The sequence below is a fragment of the Canis lupus genome, chromosome 24 (assembly GCF_011100685.1).
Source record: "Canis lupus familiaris isolate Mischka breed German Shepherd chromosome 24, alternate assembly UU_Cfam_GSD_1.0, whole genome shotgun sequence".
NCBI classification, from domain to species: Eukaryota; Metazoa; Chordata; class Mammalia; order Carnivora; family Canidae; genus Canis; species Canis lupus.
Window position 1 is genome coordinate 44937380 of NC_049245.1, and position 18913 is coordinate 44956292.

Genomic DNA, 18913 nt, shown 5'->3' on the forward strand with positions numbered 1-18913 from the left:
AGCCACCCAGGCACCTCTGTGTATTTATTTATTTATTATTTTTTTATTTTTTAAGTTTTTTGTATAGCCCCTATTTATTTAAATTTAAAGTAGGCTCTGCACCCAATGTGGGGCCTGAATGCATGACCCCAGGATGGAGAGTCGCAGGCTCCCCGACGGACCCAGCCGGGCACCCCCAACCCTGTTCACTGAAGAGCAGCCACCTAGGGGGCCAGAGGGGGATGTCCCAGCAGCCCTGCGGTGGGCAGCACTCAGACGTGGCCCGCGTGGGACCTCTGTTCCCTGGCCCCTTGGGTGCGGTGGCATCTGTGACACGATATGGCAACGGTGGCGGGCTATCACTGCCTTGCTTGGGCGGCATCACGCCGCAGGCGGGAGAGGGACTCTGGTGGCCTGCAGAGCGCAGTCAGACAGCTGTGGGCGCCTCCGGGCCGAAGACGGCCTCCAGCCCCCACCGGTGGGAAGCCCGGGCCGTCGGGCAGGTGGCTGCCGCCAAAGCAGCGTGGGGAGCGTGGACGCGGCCCCGGTTGAGCCTCCGGTTGAGCCTCCGCTGGAGCAGCCCGAGTGCAGGCCGTGGGGCCCCAGGCGAGACCCGCTGTGCCCACCCTCCCCACCGCGGGACGGCGAGACGTGGGTGCTGTTCCACGTTGTAGCCTTTCCCTCTATGGCACAGGAGAGCCACCACCCCAGCGCACGACGCCCGTCCTTGTCCCACGGAGCTTCCCGTGGCTGCTGTGACCGTGTGCCCCCCACGTGGCTTTACCTTAGGGGCTCAAGGTCAGGAGCCTGAGATGCGTCCCGCTGGGTGATGGCCAAGGGGTGGGCGGGCCTGGTCCCCCCGAGCCTCTGGGGACAATCATTCCCGGGCCTCCCCAGCTCCCTGCCTCCCTCTCGGAGGCTGGCAATCCTTCTGGGTGCCTTTCCACGCTTGTCGCCCCAACACCGACTCTTCTTTCTCCCTCTTCCACTTCAGCGGACCCTGCTGGTAGCATGGGCCACCTGATTCTGGGGGACATGCTCCCTCCTTCAGGGCTTCATTCCCTCGTACTTCCTTGCACCAGGGCGTGAATCCTCGGGGGGGAGGGGCGCTGTTCTTGCAGCCCGTGGGGCCACACACTCTGATGGCCTTGGCTGTTCTGCTGGGTGGCTGTTCATTCAAGTCGGGACCCAAGTGCGTTCATCCCACTTGGTTATACGTCTCTTCGGTCCCTTAATCCACACTCCGTAGCCTCCTGCAGTCTGTTTGTTCATGCATTTGGGTCATTTGTCTGGAAAGTGTCCCACAACAACCTGGGTTTTTCTGATCGCATCCCTGTGTCGTCTCGCAGCACATCCCCGTCTTCTGTTTCTCTGTGCTTCCTGTGACTTCAGAGCTATACCTGGAGGCTTGATTCATTTGGGCAGAGGCAGGGGATAAGAGTATAAGATATAAGATAAGTTTATAATGATAGGAGAACTTGTCTCTATCCATCAGGGACCTATGATGTCTGTCCCTCATTTTATGATGTTTAGAGCCATTTATGGCTATTGCCCAAATGTGTTATTCCATTAGGGGCTGTGACATATTCTAAATCCATCATTTCTTCATTTATTACTTGGAGCTGAAACACTTTATAAAGATCGGTTTCCCTGGCCAACCATTCAGTCACCCCGTGGTGCAGTTTGTATAGGAAAGTCAGGAAAAGGGTGGATCTTTTTCTCTTCTTTGAAACCCGTTTTCAAAATATTGAGTTGGTTTCATAACATCCTTTTTTAAAAAAAATAAAGATTTATTTATTCATGAGGGACACACACAGAGAGAGGCAGAGACACAGGCAGAGGGAGAAGCAGGCTCCCCGTGGGGGGCCTGTTGCGGGATTCGCTCCCAGGACCCCGGATCACGCCCTGAACCAAAGGCAGATGTTGAACCACTGAGCCACCCAGGCAACCCATTTCCTAACATCTTTAACGCATGACCAGTTAGGTTTTGTTTCACATCATCGTGATTTTGTAGATTAAAACATTGCATATTTTTAATTCATTGCCTTCATTATTCGTACTGATGCTTCTGTTTGTCCATTTTTGGGTGGAGCTCATCCAAGCTGGCACCCAAGCCTTTCCTAAATGAGCTTAGCAGTCTTCAATAATGTAATTATTCTAGGATCATCTGCGACTTGTTCTGCCCCAGACCTGGAATCAGTTATTTCTCCAAGGAGTTCTGGCTTGTTTTCGAGGTCGGGGAAGTAGAGACCACCATCTGTGGGCTGGGGGTGCCCAGCACTCTGTCATGTACAGGCCATTGTTTCCACGGCTTGTTAGTGGAGAAAACTAGGAAATATGCATAAAGATCAAATGCAGTCAGAATCACACTGAGACTTTCAAAACAATTTCAGACTTGTAGGAATTTCACTGACCTCATTGATCCTACATCTGCTACCTTCTTTCTCCCAGCCTAAGAATTCCTGCTGCCAACGTCAAAGTAATCACTCAATTGCTTTCTCCTACAGTGTATGCCAAACACTTTCAGAATAAAAACCCATCACTACCAGAAAAATTTGGGTTACTAAAATCTGTTTAAGATTTTTTTCCAGTATTTTTTTTTCTTTTTGGTATGACACCCAAAGGACCTATACTGTCAAATAACTATTTTAAAGTCTGAAAAGAGAGAGTTTCTTTTTTGTTGCCATTCTACCAACTTGATATACAGAGAGGCTTAATTGCTTCATTTTCACTGTGGGTGGTAGGGATTGATTTTTAAAAAATAATCATCCCTACAGAATTACATAATTTTAGTGTATAATTACATGATGTTACTGCTACTTACTGTTAATTTTATATAGGTATAATTAATTTTGCGTAATTGATATAAAAATATTTGCCTGGCTCCAGAACCCTATCTACAAACAGGATATACGATGACAAGTGTAGCTCCTACCCCTGCCTCCTCCATGCTGGTCTCTTCTCTTTCTATAAGAAGACTTAAACTTTTAACATTTTGCTTCCTCTTTAGTATATATGAGCACACGTGGACATGCACATTTGATGCCCCTCTTTCTTGGGTAAATAGTGTACTGTACACACTTTTCCACACTTGTATTTTCGATGAATAATCCATCCCAGAAGCACTCCAGAGCAGTGCGTGAAAGCACGGCTCATTCCTTTATCAGCAGAATGATGCTCCATTGACCCACACTATATCCAACCAGCCCCTCTTAGTGGACATTGAATTGTTTCCGGATGTTTGACTTTGCAGGAAAAGCTGCCGTGATTGGTCTTGTGCATATGTCTTTTTGTGTTTTATGCCCATGAATCCTTACCATAAATCCCTGGACGTAGAAGTGCTGGATTCAAGGGGAAATATACAGACCACTTTTCTAAACAAAGAAATGTCACCTTCCCCGTTACAGGAGTCGTACTATTTTTCCTTCTCTGATCAGTAGCTGATGGGAATGCCTATTTCACGGTCTCGTCAACAGAGAAGAAGCCAAAGTTTTAGATCTTAGGCAAATTGACCTAAGAGAAATGCCTTTCTGATCAATTGTAATCAGCATTTCTTTTGTTATAAGCAAAGTTAAGCCTGTATTTGTTTATTTAGGGCCATTTGGCTTTGCATCGTGGTGCACTTTGCCAACTCCCTTGTGTTGCACGACTGGTCCCTGCCCCCCTACAGAGACCCTACTCCGCTCCAGAGCAGATCCTGCCACCAACTTGGATCCATTCCAAGTTGTTGGAATGACTCACATTCTGGATGTGCCGATGGCTCCTTTGTGTGGTACTTTCAACGTTTCCTCTGTATTTTGTAGTTCATACAAATGGGTATCTCGTGAGGAAGTACCATTGGGTTCAGTGTAAAAGGGAAAATCTTTCACAGGAGGGCATTGGGTCGTGTGGGGCATGAGTCCTGGTCTCACTTCCATGATGATGAACCACAGTTGGCTCACACGCTGCGAGCTGGCTGAGCCAGTATAATGGCACCCACCGACACTGCATGTCCTGATCTTAGTGCTCACGGATAGCTATGGTCTAGATCTACTATTATTAGGGGCTCAAAAGAGTAATTTTTAAAAATCTGTCATTCCCCCTGAATTTATTAGCTGGCATTTTTGCCAAAGAAGACTTTCTCTTGGCACCTAGTTGGCAACTCTGGACTCGAGTCTGTATGGGATGGTCAAGATAAATGTTTTCTTCTTTCCTGTTATTTACCAGTTTTTCAGGATAATAAGATGGAGTGAGTATTTAGGGACTATAGTCGGCATACTAGGATGTTCATTTTTAAATACTACTGGGTGGTATTCTTCTAAATCTTATTAAACAAAAAATTATTTCATAGAAAATTCATAAGTTTATACTGATACTTTAAGTTCAACATTAAGATTCCAGAGAATTACTTAACATTTTTTATTTTTCTATGTCCTCTTAGCTTAAAAATCTTGGTTGCTAACTGCATTAACAAAATCATTTGCTTTATCCTATAATATACCTATAATAGTTTCAAAACAACCATTCCAATAATGAACTCAGATTTAAATTTCTTTGAGGCATTTTTGTCCTGAGAATACATCCTATCAGGAATATATATCCAAAAGTGTGTTTTAAATTCAATTGAACCAATGATTTTCTCCATGTTGTGATGCCACCAGTCTAATAGAATTTTGGGTTGATGTGTTTCCTTTTGTTTTTAGAATTTTAGGGATTGCTTTTTTCTTTTTAAACTTAGTCTTTTTTTTTTAATTATACAAAAATATTTACACAGTTCCAGAAGCAAAACTATGTAAACTTTACACGCAGAGAAACGGTGCATCCTCCCTGCCACCTCTGTTCTAGGAGTTTCCTCCCCCCACAGACCACCGAGTTTATTAGATTTGTTTGCATTTCCATTGTTTCATTTTGATAATTTAAGTGCATATGTGGATACACTGTGTGTCCCTTTTGCATGCTGATTTTGCTATTTTTCCTGTGTTTCTTTGGGGAGAGTCCTAGAAGTAAGATTGACAGGTCAGAGGGTAAGCTCCCATGGGATTGCCAAAGTCCCCTTCACTGGGAACATGCGGCCCCAGGAGCAGCGTGGGAGCGTCTGTTTCTCCACAGTGTTACCAGCAGGGTGTGCTACAAACTTTTGGATTTTTTCCCTCCCAATTTGTTAAGTGACAATTACACCTCAATACACTTTCTTATTTCTCATAAATAAGGCAGAGTCCCTTTGCATACGATTAAGGACCATTTGCACTTATCTTGCTGTGACTTCTTTGTATCTTCAGCTTGTTTCTTAAACTTTGAGTTTTGCTCAAATTCTTCTCAGATTTTAGGACTTTTCCATAAATTAGGAGTTTTTGAGGTCCATCCGTGTTGGTGTCTGGATTAACATCTTGTTCATTTTTATTATTTGCCTGTTCCACAATGCCTTTATCCATTCACCGATCGCTGGAGATTTGAGTCTCTCCAATTTTGGTTGTTGTGAATAATGCTGAATATGAATATAGACCTATATTTTGTGCACATGGATATGTCTTCGTTTCTCTTGGATAAATACTGGGGAGTGGAATTGCTGGATCTGTGGTCAATATATGCTTAGCTATGTAAGGGGCTGCCATCCAATTTCTGAGGTGGCTTACTGTTGGTCTCCTCACCAGCAGCATATTGGCTGGATTTATTATTAATTATTATTATTAATACATAAATATTTTTAAACTGCAAATTTTTATATCAAGCACAGCAAATTCCTCTATCTACCTGTCTACTCTGCGTAAACCAAAAGCTCTTTGGGATCCTCAGCAATTTTTGACATTGGAAGGAGCTACAAGAGCAAAATGCGTGAGATCTGTGGTTTCAGAGAAAAGAGAAAACACTTTTATGTGTAATCTTTAAGTTTTCCTGGGTCTTCTTTCCAGCAGCCACAGGAGGGAGCTCCTTCTCTCCCTTGAGCCTGGTTCACTTCACATGAATTTCCTCAAAGCCACCCCCACCCCCCACCGTGTCTGAGGACATGAGGGCCTGTGTCATTAGGCTGCTAAAACCAATTTTTGTTGTTATTGCTGTTTTACATTTTTCCTCTCCCAAAACAAACAAACAAAACCCTGCCATATGAAACATTTATTGGGAAGTGCCCCAAGTTTTTCCTATCCCAAACACGCCCTCCCTGTCCCCCCGGGTCTGCCCTCTTGAGAGAGCCTGGGTTGCACAAGTCAGGACCCTGGGGTCGAAGCAAGCTGATTTTTCTAGAGAAAGACCTCTTTTCCACGTATTGATGATCAGCACTTGTGAGGTTCGTGGTCACCCTTGTCCCTGTGACATCAGTGGATCATAAGCATTCTCCCCCCAGGGCCTGGTGACCTGTCCCAGAGAGCTGCAGGCAGCCAAGTGGGGGCCCCGGAAGAGGCCCCAGGCTCATGGGGAGCTGAGGGTGAGCTGTCCCCCCATCCCCAGGCGGTGGACCCCCGGGCACACTGTGCCTGCCTGCAGTGCAGCCCTGTGACCTCCCTGCACACCCGTGTCCTCTTGCAAACGGATGACGTGGCCCCAACCACGTTGTGCACCTGGCATGGGTGGCAAGAGTGGGCACAGCATGCAGGCTTCCCCCAAACAGAAGCTAATTGAAGATCACACCGTCATGGTGAGGTCCCCTCAGGCTCCTCCCCCGGGGCTCAGGGGCTCACAGTGGCTCATCAACAGGACAGGACAGTGAGGGCGGCTCAGGGCAGGAAACAGCCAGGCCAGGCTCAGTCAGCCCCGCGGTCCTGGGCCCCCACTGGGCTCCGAGCTCGGGGTGCTCAGGGTGAGTGGCCCACCAGCCCTGGGGTCCTCGTGAACTTGCCCTAAAGACCTGTAGGACTAGTTACCTCGAACCTTTGAAAATTAAAAAATTCCATTTAATTTTTTTTTTTTAACCAAAGATCCCTATGTAAGCAATGACTCTGGAAGCATTACGTAGCCGATGATGCGTAAGGTTCCAGGACTTGAAAGATGAAGCGTGACCCTGTGCCCAGGGCCGCTGCCTCCTGCCCTCCCCGCGGCACCTGAGCTGCTCTTCCTGGGATTTGGGAATCGCCCCGGCTTGCGGGACCCCGCCGCCACGGGGAGGTGGGGACAGGAGCCCATCCAGGGTCTCCAGGAGAAAAGCATGGGAGTCGAGGTATTCCTGTTGTTCCGGAAAAGCTCAAGCATCTCAGAAGTAAAGTGGATGGGAAAATAAATCTCCATATGCCCTCCTCTGAGCCCCAGTATTTGGCCAATTTTGTTATATCCAATCTACCTATAAATTCCTGTTTTTTAAAACATTTATTTATTTATTTATTTATTCATGAGAGACACACAGAGAGGTAGAGACATAGGCAGAGGGAGAAGCAGGCTCTCTGCAGGGATCCCGATGTGGGACTCCATCCCAGGACCCCAGGATTACACCCTGGGCCGAAGGCAGGTGCCCAACCGCTGAGCCACCCAGGTGTCCCTAAATTTCTGTTTTCTTAAATGATTCTTAAAGTATCCTTTTTGAAAAAAAGATTTTATTTATTTATTTGAGAGAGAATGAGAGAGCACAAGTAGGGCAGAAGGAGAAGCAGACTCCCCCACTGAGCAGGGAGCCTGATATGGGATTTGATCCCAGGACCTGGGATCATGACCTGAGCTGCAGACAGACACTCAACCCCTGAGCCACCCAGGCACCTTCTTTTTTTCTTTCTTTTCTTTCTTTTCTAAGATTTTATTTATTTATTGCAGAGACCCAGGCAGAGGGAGAAGCAGGCTCCCTGCAGGGATCCCGGTGTGGGACTCGATCCCAGGACCCCGGGATCACGCCCTGAGCCTTTAGGTAGATGCTCTACTGCTGAGCCACCCAGGTGTCCCCAGGCTCCCTTTTCTTAAAGTATCTCAGACCAAGAGCCCCGACACTGTGCCCGTCACCTCCGCGAGACGTCACCAGCCAACCTCACCCCTCTCTACTCCTGCACAGTGGGAAGCCTCCTGGTCTGCAGGTTTGTTCCCTGCAATCGATAGAGGGTGGGTCTGAAATGGAACTTCTGGTCGTCTTGCACGTGCACACCGAGAAGTGTGCTTACCCTGCGGACCAGCTCTGGAGGGACACCCGGATGTGACCAGGGCGGGAGCTCAGCCGGGTGTCCCTGCTGCTCAGCGGCAGCACGCATCCCTCTAGTGGCTAATGGAAGAAGCGCACAGGCCTTCAAGGCACAAAACCTCTCAAAGCGAGGCTGGTGACAGGGCAGAGGCCGCTGCACTCAGGTGCGGATGATGCAAGCCCCTTGGTTAATAATGATGCCCCTCGGAAACCCTTAAAAATCACAGATCATTTGAGTCCTGCCTTCTATTAAATTCTCAGCTTTTGTGTTAACGTCAAAGTAATCGATTCCGCTGCAAAAAATCTGAGTAAAACAGACATCCCAGGAAACTGCATGATTTTTATCCCAGGGTCTCCCTCATGCCTGAGCTCGGCCGGACTGACAGACGGCCCCAGTCTGAAGGGATGAATGAGCAGGGGAGTGTGACCCTCCCCTCCGCCCAGCCCTGGCTTTCTGATCCATCTGCTCCGAGGGCCTTTTTCTGCAGCTGCTTTTTCTGCACCCCTGTGATCCATTTTAAGCTATCATTAGAGCAAGATGGGCTATAAAATAAGGCAAGGATATGAGGATGAAAGAGCTTCCACGGGCTGAGGGCTTCCGGATGACACCCCATCGCACCCACTGGGCCACGGGGAGAGCTGGGGCTGCTCCAGTCTCCTACAGAAGCTGGCGCTGAGCCTCCAGGTCACAGCGTGTGCCCCGGTGAGCTCTACGTGGTGCTCCAGGCCCCCTCCAGACTCCTCCTCCAGACTCCAGGAGAGTCTTGCACACACCAGGGACAAGCTCCTTTCTTGGATTACACGTGGTGGCCTGTTTGCTAAGGAACATGGAGGTAGCCATTGCCAAGGCCTCTGACCAACCCCCCCCCCCCCCACTCCCCCGATGGTCTTCAGGAATTCCCTTTCCTGACCTTCACAAAATTCTGTACCACCCAAAACAGTCACCTAAGTTAGGTTTCCCCTCTGCAGGGCTCTGGCTGCCCACGGAGCTAACTGCTCTCGCAGGGCTGCCACAGTGTCACCACCATGGGCCACGCTGCTGCTGCACCTGCTCCGCATCTGTGCTGCTCCTTGTCAGGTGCCTATTGCTTAGCCCAGGCCCTGCATGAACAAGTGCCCAGAAAGCACCAGATGCCTGATGCTGGGCACTAAACGGCGAGGTCAGCAGCATTCCAGAAAGGCAGAAACAGAGGTGAGAGGCCTGACACTTGGGTGGGTGACCAGTCAGGGGAGGGGGGCAGTGAGCACAGCTGGGAAATCAAATGGGAATGAGGGTGTCTGTGCTGCCAGGAAGAGCTGGGTGCCCTCTCCCAGACGCCTGTGTCTTGTCCCAGCTGTGGAGGGACTGAGATGAGGGGAGTTTCAGACGATGACACGGGTTTGCCCCACACCTGGGGACTCCATCGGTGAAGACCAGGAGCCACCGCCCAGCCTGGCTGCCATCAGAGTGAGGCCGTTCCAGGATCAGGTGCACTCAGAAGCCTTCTCCAGATGCCCGATACAAAAATCCTACATGTCCCAAGACATCAGGGGTGCAGATGATTGCTTTTGTACTAGTACAAGAACAAAGATACTGAGTAGATGGCAAAATTCACATTTTTAAAGAATAGACAAGAGGATGCCAAAAATATTATTGCTTGCATTATTAATATGTGGCTATGATGTTGCATCACGGTGAACTAGCCACCCCTTCCAATCCCTTCAGGTAACCAGGTAAGGGTCATCTCTCCTTATGGGAGCATCAGCCTAAATGTTAGAGAAGCCCTGGGCCAGACTCTCTTGATGACCACCGGAGCCACCGACTTCACGCTGATAACACCTGTCTTTGTCACATTTGCCCACGAGCCTCGCGTGCGGTTTCCTCTGAAGGAAAAAAGTTCTCTCTCAACCCTGAAAAGTGTCCTCCATCCCCTAAGTGTGCATGTGGCTCCAGACTGTGAAATTATGGTAGAAAAATCCAAGGTCTTTATTTATTTTTTATTTTTTTAAAGATTTTATTTATTTATTCATGATAGACATAGAGGGAGAAAGAGGCAGAGACACAGGTAGAGGGAGAAGCAGGCTCCATGCAGGGAGCCTGATGTGGGACTCGATCCCAGGTCTCCAGGATCACGCCCTGGGCCAAAGTCAGGCGCTAAACCGCTGAGCCACCCAGGGATCCCCTCCAAGGTCTTTTAAAAGATGTATGTTCTCAACTGCAAATACCACTGAGAGAGGAGCTCTCTCTCTCACTCGCTCTCTCTTTTAAATAACTGATGATAGTTTTTTAAAAACTGTTTTGGAAATGAAAACACGAAAATTTGAAAAATTCTCTGAGGACTCTGAGATTTCTGGAATACTTTCAGGATGTCTGCAGACACCGCATGAGACACCCTGAACTTTAGAACCTACAGAAGTAATATCATAAAACCAGAACAAATGTGAGAATTCCTACAACTCCTCCGACTTTGCCCTATATTTTATTTGCATCCAGGAGGTGGTGTAGCAGGAAGTAGAGAATAAAGCATCGGAGATTTCTGTTTCTGGCTCTGATGGAGCAGCTCCCTAGGATGAACACTCTGCCTGAGAGCCTCAGGAACAGGAGCCCGGTGCCCGAGAGCCGTCAGGTGGCCAGGATTTTAGGGGCTAAGATCTTGAAGACAAGAGAAGAGTTGCAGGAGCCTCCACCATGTTGCCACTTTTCCCTGCAAGCATTTGCTGATTCCTGACACAGGGAGAGCCTGAGAGCCCCAGGTCCCTGCCAAGAGGCAGCAAAGCCACCAGAGTTCTTGGAAATCCCACAGGCCTGGGGACACAAAAACTGGAATTTAGGAGTGCCGAGTCAGCCAGGTCTGAAGGGCCGGCTCCAGAGAAAAGCCACAGGGAGCTTGCCACATGTTTATGATGTGTAGTCAGAAGGCAGAAAAGCTAAACAGAAAGTCACCAAAAAGCAAAGCGAATCTTGGGCGGTATATTAATTATTAATGTGCAAAACAAATGATCGTGAACATGGTGGCTTTTGAACACACAGTACGTGTGTATCATGCCCCAAGGACAAAGATGCTCTCGTTGACCAAAGTCTACCCAAGCTCCCACGGACTCTTGCAGCTAGAGCTGGCTTTTGGAATCCTTGTTTGTCTCTACATTGTCCAATTTAACAAGAATCCTGCTAAGTCAGGATCTCCAGAGAGCAGAACCAAGAGAAGATAGATGAGAGAAAGAGAGAGAGAGAGAGAGAGAGAGACTTATTATGGGATTGGCTCATGCGGATATGCAGCCGAGAATTCTGAGCATTTGCTGTCTGCAGGCTGGGGACCCAGAAAAGCTGGTGGTGTGATTCAGTTGCATAGACAGGCCGGGAATCTGCGGGGAGGGCGGTGGTGATCCTAAGTCCCAGTCTGAGTCCAAATGCCCTAGAGCCAGGAGCACAAATGTCCTAGGGCAGAAGACGGATGTCTCAGCTCAAGCAGGGAGAGCAAATTCTCCCCTCCTCTGCCCTTTTGTTGTATTCAGGCTCCCAGTGGGTTGGATGGTTTCCACCTGCACTGGTGAGGGCATCTTCTTAATTAGGTCTACTGATTCATAAGCTCATCTCTGCTGGAAACACCCTCCGAAGCACGCCCAGAAATAATGTTTCACCTGCTGGATACTATGGGCATCCCTTAGTCTAGTCAAGGAAACCCATAAAATCAATCACGATTGCCCTGTGTGTCACCTGGACACCCACATGCATCCCCTTAAACCAAATCTAACCTTCAAATAAAGACAATAATGAGGTCATAGTTTTGCCTAACATGATACAACCATCCTGCATACACTGGAAATGCACTAACCCTTCCTCAGAGGAGGAGGGAGAGTCCTTGAGTGATGTTCACTCTCCTCTTGCTAGATTCTAACTTAAATACTACGATGTAAAATTAACACACTTAAACACTTAAGCACTTACTTAAGTGAGTACTTAAGCACTCACATAAAGTGATTAAAGCTTATGTTACATAATAAGGAGATAAGAGATGAAAGAAAATAAGGATATTTGCCTGATGTAGGTACGTAGACATGTAAAGGTGTTCATGACAAAACGAGGAGGGAAAGCTCATGGCAATTACAAGCTCTCGCTTCTGCAACTGGTCCCGTGGTCATAGCTGGTATTTGGAATTCCCTCCTCTCACCACCTGTCGAGTGTTCCCGTGGCCTTCAGCAAGCACCTCACCCGGCTGTGGCGCTCTTCTGGCAGGGCGACCCAAACCTTCATTCCTGGAGGGTCCGGGCCTCTAAGTAGCCCTCCTGGATTGGGTTGTGGTTTTCCACAGACCTTCATCACAGGGCGCAGCGACACCAAGAGACCCCTGAAGGGATCCCCTGTGTCCCAGACATGTTCTTCCTCACCTTCACTGTGGAGCAGCTGTCCACATTCCCCTTGGTATCAGGATCAATGACCACAGCCAACATCTAACTCCCTTCCTTGCCTGCTGAGTCAGAGGCATGAGGAGCCCACGGTGCCCAGGGAGTGGTGCCATATTGGAGATTCTGTGTTGGTCTCTGCTGTTAGCAGATTGAGACTCAGCGGTGGCTGCCACCTGGGTCAGTCTTCATGAGTAGGAATCAGAGAATGAGAAGAGCCACAGACTGTGAGAAACGTATTTGCAAAAGACACTTCTGATGAAGGACTGTCACCAAAGTACACAAAGTCTTAAAACTTAACTATGAGAAAACATGCAACCTGATTGAAGAAGTGGTCAAACATTCCAACCTCACCAAGGAAGATATACAGATGCAAGCAATCATATGAATCAGGGAAATGCAAATTAGAACAACAACGAGATACCACCACACACCTATCAGAATGACCACAAAAAACCCTGCACGGGCAAGTGTGTAGCAGCTTTATTCATAATTGTTAAAACTTGAAAGCAACCAAAATGTCCTTCAGTAGCTGAGTGGATGAATGGACTGGGGTCCATCCAGTAAGTGGACTCTTACCCAGGGCAGAAGGGAAATGGGCTATCAAGCCATGGAGAGAGAAAGAGGAAACCTAAATTCATGTTACTGAGGGAAGCCCATCTGAAGAGGACACATCCTGTTTAGTTCCAAATATGTGACATTCTGGAAAAGGCCAAACAATGGAGATAGTAAAGAGATCAGTAGTTGCCAGGGGCTGGTGGGGAAGGAGGGAGGAACACATAAGCAGAGCACAGGGGATTTTTAGGGCAGTGAACACACTCCGTGTGATACCATAATGATGGAGACATGTCATAATTTGTCCAAACCCATACAATGTACAGCTCCAAGAGTAAACCATAAGGTAAATTATGGACTTCGGGTGATGATGATGTGGCAATGTAGGTTGATCACTTGTAATGATGGACCCCTCTGTGGGGGGATGTTAATAATGGGGGGGGGATCCCTGGGTGGCGCAGCAGTTTAGCACCTGCCTTTGGCCCAGGGTGGGATCCTGGAGACCCCGGATCGAATCCCACGTCAGGCTCCTGGTGCATGGAGCTTGCTTCTCCCTCAGCCTGTGTCTCTGCCTCTCTCTCTCTCTCTCTGTGTGACTATCATAAAAAAAAAAAAAAAAAATGGGGGAGACTGCCTGTGTGCGAGGCAGGCCATATATGGGAAATTTTAAGAACTTCCCCTCATTTTTTGCTGCAAACCTAAAACTGTTCTAAGAATAAGGCCTTGAAAAAATTTAAATGAATTTCCTTATAAAAGTTCTAGCAAAGCAAAATTAAAAGGGTCTGTATGGTCAATTACTATTCTTGCTGAACTTATGTAAATAATTGGGCCAAGTTTAATGAAATTCATCTCATTTTGCAAACAAATTGATCTTTTATCTTTTTTATTTTTTTACTTTTTATTTTTTATTTTTTTTATCTTTTATCTTTGATGAAAATGGAGGTGATTGTAGAGAAAGAAATCTATGTTTCAATAAAAAAGTTATAGCACACCCTTGTGGGTTATTGAACAGTGAGTTGCGTGCCCTAATTTTGAGTTTTTTCTTTAGTGGCTGCCATTTTGTCAATAATTAACATTTTCCAGAGCACCTGTGGCTCAGGGTGTTGAGGATCTGTCTTTGGCTCAGGTTATGATCCCAGCCAGAGTCCTGAGATTGAGCCCCATGTTGGGCTCCCTGCTCAACGGGGAGTCTACTTTTCCCTTTGTCCCTCCACCCACCTGTGCTTGCTCTCTCTCTCCCACTCAAATAAATAAATACAATTTTAAAAAATAATTAACATTTTCCATTTTCCTCCCATGCTTCTGATATAAAATTACTACAATCTAAAATTTCCTTTTTCGGGACACCTGGGTGGCTCAGCAATTAAGTGTCTGCCTTCAGCTCAGGGAGTGATCCTGGAATCCCAGGATTCCGTCCCACATCAGCCTCCCTGCAGGGAGCCTGCTTCTCCCTCTGCCTGAATCTCTGCCTCTCTCATGAATAAAATCTTTTATTTATTTATTTATTTATTTTTATTTTTTAATTTTTTATGATAGTCACAGAGAGAGAGAGAGAGAGAGAGAGAGGCAGAGACATAGGCAGAGGGAGAAGCAGGCTCCATGCACCGGGAGCCCGACGTGGGATTCGATCCCGGGTCTCCAGGATCTCGCCCTGGGCCAAAGGCAGGCGCCAAACCGCTGCGCCACCCAGGGATCCCTCATGAATAAAATCTTAAAAAAAATTAAAATTTCCTTTTTCTCAAAGCCCTATGAGCTGAAGCTAATGACTTAATATAAACTTTGGAGAAATCACCACAATGGATCATGTATGGACAACCTCCATGCCTACTGCAGTGTGGGTTACTCAGGAAATCATGAGGGTGAAACTGTGCCCCGTAGGGTTAATGAGGTTGAAACTTGCAGAGACTTTAAACCTTGATTTTCAGAGAAATGTTTCCCCCTCATCGGCTACTATGTCTTTTCAGACCCCACTAACAAACTCACTAGCCATCTCGGCAGAAGCTTGGACTCAAGGCCAACTGATACAGTCTTAGCCTATGAACAAGCAAGGCCCTACATTCCTTACCCAAGATAAGGAGCCCAAGACTCCATCCAGTTTACACTGGCTCTTGGAGCCCATGCTCCTCCTTGTCCTAAAGCAACCTCCTGGCATCAGGAGCTGAATTTTGCCTCATTCTGATGTTCGGTCTCCACCCCAAAGTGAATATGGGATGTATGTTACATATGTGTTTGCTCAATGCACATGCTCTATCTTTTCTCATGAATAGTCACATTTCCCTGACCTTTACATGGATATGTATAGGATCTTATCTCTTATGATTATAAAAAACTTATTCTTTCTCCATTTGGGGACATAGATTTGAGACTTGCCCTCCCATCTCATCATTTGGCTACCTCTCGAATAAACTCTTTCCTTATTGCATACCTGGTGTCTCAGTGATGGCCTTTTCTGTGCATCAGGTGGATGGACTTGGGTTCAGTTATAAGAACATCTAATGTTGTCACCAGAGTCATGCAAACCATAAACCAGAAAATTCATCAAAATTGCCACTGCCTGACCTCACTCCAACATCAAAAGATGCTTCAAGACCAATATCATCTAGGCGGACTGCCTTCTGGATTCCAAAATGGGTATATAATTTGTTCTATAAGGATTGGTTGTTTTGGCTTGAAATACTGTAAAATAATTTATAACCACCAAGCTATTAGGGGGGAAAATGGAATATAAAACATACTTGATTTTTTAAAGGCAAGAATGAAGAGAATTATAGAGGAGATAAATATAGGGCAAAAGGAAACCAATAGTAAGAGGATAAGAAATAAATCTATATTGTGAGTTTTATTTAACATAAATGGATTAGATAGTCCAAATAAGAAACAGAGATTAAAAATAAATTAAAAACAAAAAACAAAAAACAGAGATTGCCAGGCTAGAGATAAAGAAAACCACACACACTTGTTGCTTCTTTCAAGATACACTACCTAGACCTAAGGGCAGAGAAAATACGAAGTGGACTGTTGGAAGAGATAAGTAGAAATACTAACCAGAAAAAAGGTGGCTTATATATACTGATAGCATCAGATGAAGTAGACTTAAAGTTAAGACACATTACTGGAGATGAAGAAAGTCATTTCACTAAGATAAGTGGGTCAATCTACCAGGAAGATTATATATATTTATATGTAAATATATATATATATAAAACAATATAAATGCATATGCACAGATGCCTGGGTAGCTCAGTGATTGAATGTCTGCCTTTGGCTCAGGGCATGATCCTGGGGCCCTGGGATTGAGTCCTGCATCGGAATCCCCACAGGGATCTGCTTATGCCTCTGCCTGTATCTCCGCCTCTCTCATGAATAAATAAATAAAATCTTTTAAAAAATGCATATGCACCTAATAACATAGATTCAAAATATATAAAATAGAAAGTTCCTTTAAGTTTCTACAGGGAGATTATTATCAAACTACCATTGATGGCAATGAGGTGGGGCATGGGTGAGGAGATAAATGGGAAGTGCTCTGTCCTAAAATGGAAATGGATTAGGAGCAGACAACTCAATAGACATGAATTGATTTTGTCTTGGATGAAAAACAATGAAGTCTTAAGTGGCAGGGCTGGTGTCTATTTAAAATTATGTTACAGCATGGCTAAATAGAGAGTGTGCTGGTAAATATCCCACTTCACAGATGATGTAAGGTTCTTCCAGGTGGCAAGATGCATGCAAATTCATGCAAATTCCTCCGTATGCTATAAACCAATTAAAAGGTGGCAGATGAGCCTCAGTTACACTTTTACATTTAGAGCCTGCATAACCCAAACTCTGCATATACAGTAACTATGAGGAATCAGTTACAAAGGCAATAAAGAGCAATTGTATATTGTTCCCATAGACATTGGCTTCATCTGCTGCCACTAAACTAACGTAGCTCACAACATCTGGGTAAGCACCATAATGAAGTCAATTTTGGAAACAAAGCAAAAATCATTATGACCTCATCCAAAGCCATTACACGACTGAATCCTGGGCTCTGTGGGGAGTTTCCCTCACCGTGTCCATGGGCAAGGAAGAGAAGGAAGACCTAGGGGAAGAGATGTAAAACAATTAGGACTTTAAAGTCCTATTTAAAGCTATTATAAGAGACTTTAAAAACAACTGGACTCATTAGTCTGCAGAGTTCTGGAAAAGTTAGGAGAATATGTTAGATCTATAAAACCACAGATGTTAGGCTTAGGGAAAGTCCAGGCTTCTTCACTCAATCTTGGCATATGCGTTGGTTTCCTATTGCTGCCACAACAAATTACCACAAAATTAGTGGCTTAAAACCATACAAACCTATCATCTCATGGTTCTATAGCATGGGAGCCTGACACGGGTGTTGGCAGGGCTATGTTCCTTCTGGAGGCTCTAGGGGAGAATCTGTGTCCTTGCTCTTTCCCTTTGCTAGCCCCTGGCCACTTCCCCCATCTTCAAAGCCAGCACCAGTCAGCTCTGTCTCTGCAGACCGAGGTGGGGGGCTTCGACAATAGACACCTCCAACTTCATGGCTCTGGAGGCGAGAGGTCCCAGATGTAGGTGTTGTCGGGTTGGTTTCTAGCATGTTCTCTCCCCGTGGCTGGAGACAGCTGCTTTCGAAAGCATGTGAGCCGCAGTCCCAGGGGCTTGGGGTCCCACCCCTGAAATCCTTAGATCCAGTTACAGTCTCACTGGGAACTAGGGCTTTAATTTGTGCATTTTGGGGAGACACGGTTCCATCCACGGCACAGGATGACTCCTCCTCACGGCACATCCTTCTGATCTCTCCGGCTTCCTTCTTCCTAGCTTAAGGATCTTTGTGATTACACCAGGCTAAGCCAGATAATCCAGGACAATCCCCCCATTTAAAGGTTGGCTGATGAGCCTTAATTCCATCTACAGCCTTCATTCCCCCTCGCCTAAGCCACTGCCCTCACGGGTTCAGAGGAGGACTTGGGCCTCTCTGCGAGGCCGTTGTCCTGTGACACGGTCCACCAAAGGCACGAGTCAGACCCCAAGATCTGAACACAGTGGTGTAGGAACCATAAACAAAATGTGCTCCTTTTCATTCATTGTGATAAAAACATGTAAAATTTACCATCCCAGCCATTATTAAGTGTTCGGCAGTGTTAACTGCACGCACATTGTGGCATAACAGGTCACTAGAGCTTTTCACCTCGAGAAACTGAAAGTCTGGCCCTGCCGAACAGCTGCACCCCAGCCCTGGGCAGCCCCCCTGTGCTCTCCGAGAGTCGGACCGCTCTCCATACGCAGGGAAGAGGCGTCGTGTTGTATTTGCCTTTTTGCAACTGGTTTACTCAGGGTTCAGCCACGAGGCATATTGGTTTCCTTCTTCTTTTTTTTTTTTTTTAAGTTTTTATTTTATTTTTTTTAGGCTTCCTTCTTTCTTAGGCTGAATCACCTTCCCCTGTACGTCCGCACCGCACTGGTCTCCCCAGCCGCCCATCGATGCAGCCTGGGTTGCTGCACCGTTTGTCTCCTGTGAGTAACGCTGCTGTGAACGCGGAGGTGCGACTACGTCGCGGAGACCCTGTTTTCATTTCTTTGGGGTTTGTTCCCAGAGTGGGGCTGCTGGGTCGTGGTAATTGTTGGGATCGGCGTCTCACGTGCAGGCTCTCGAGCCTTCCTCGGCCACGCGGGATGGGCCAGGCGGGGCCTGGAGCACCCGGTCCCCAGGGGGCAGAGCCCTCCCAGCCCCGGCGTGCAGGCCATGGCCTGTGTCCGCTGCTGGGAGGGACGCTCGGGTCCGGGCAGCGGTGCCCACTTCTGAGGCTCATCCTGCCTCTTCTCTCCGAGGGGAACGTGCATTCTACTCGGCACCCCTCCGCGTGGCGGCTTCTCGGCTGCTTCGACACCAAGATGCTGTAGGCGGAAGAGTTCACACCTGGC

General features: G+C 46.9%; 1 long non-coding RNA gene across 4 annotated transcripts in view; it reads left to right on the plus strand.

Annotated features, from left to right (window-relative positions):
• LOC111092198 overlaps window positions 1–18913 on the plus strand; it is a 59660-nt gene that overhangs the window by 25436 nt on the left and 15311 nt on the right. Inside the window, exon 3 of one of the 4 annotated variants that reach the window (XR_005378079.1) lies at window positions 18399–18505. The exons of the other annotated variants lie outside the window; for them this stretch is intronic. This is a non-coding gene — a long non-coding RNA (uncharacterized LOC111092198). The remainder of the gene's footprint in view (window positions 1–18398; window positions 18506–18913) is intronic. 4 annotated transcript variants of the gene reach the window in all.